The following is a 670-nucleotide window of genomic DNA, read 5'->3' as shown; positions in this document are numbered from 1 at the left end:
AAAAAGTTGGGTGCTAGGTGTGGGCCAAAAAGTTGGCCCACATTCTTAATCCCAGCTCTCTGGAGGCCGAGGCAGGTGGATCTCTGTGAGTTTGAAGCTAGCCTGGTCTACATAAGGAGTTCCAGGACAGCTTTGTTTTACATACCCACTCCCAGAGATGTGCCGTGTGTATTAGTATATTTAAAACCCTAAGAGGTCATGATATGATTCTCCCCATTTTTTTAAATTAAAAAAATTTGTTTCAGGGGAGAACTTGAACAAGTGCCCACCCCACAAATTGTGCAGTCGAGTTTCCCAAACTGGGGAAATCGCAGGAGTCTGCACATCTGGAGTGCAGTGGAGAAGCCTTGCCCTGGGACACCACCTTCGCGATCACGGCACCTCCCTGCAGGTGAGTATACTGTCTTCATTTTTTTTTTATTTTTCATTTTTTGTGTTTTTCGAGATAGGGTTTCTCTGTTTAGCTTTGCGCCTTTTCTGGAACTGCCTCGAACTCACAGAGACCCGCCTGCCTCTGCCTCCCAAGTGCTGGCATTAAAGGCGTGCGCCGCCGCCGCCGCCGCCGCCGCCGCCGCCGCCGCCGCCACCACCACCACCACCCGGTGCTTCATTTTTTTTTTTTTTTTTTTTTAAATGCAACATTTCCCAAACACATTTATCATAGACCCTC

General features: G+C 48.5%; 1 pseudogene; it reads right to left on the bottom strand.

Moving 5' to 3' along the window:
- Positions 1-244: 244 nt before the first annotated feature.
- On the bottom strand, positions 245-399 carry LOC121825535 (U1 spliceosomal RNA; annotated as a pseudogene).
- Between the last annotated feature and the right edge of the window lie 271 nt (positions 400-670).

This window comes from Peromyscus maniculatus, chromosome 23 (genome assembly GCF_049852395.1).
Source record: "Peromyscus maniculatus bairdii isolate BWxNUB_F1_BW_parent chromosome 23, HU_Pman_BW_mat_3.1, whole genome shotgun sequence".
Classification (NCBI taxonomy): Eukaryota; Metazoa; Chordata; class Mammalia; order Rodentia; family Cricetidae; genus Peromyscus; species Peromyscus maniculatus.
The sequence above is the reverse complement of the archived record's forward strand: the minus strand, read 5'-3'. Positions and strand labels throughout refer to the sequence as shown.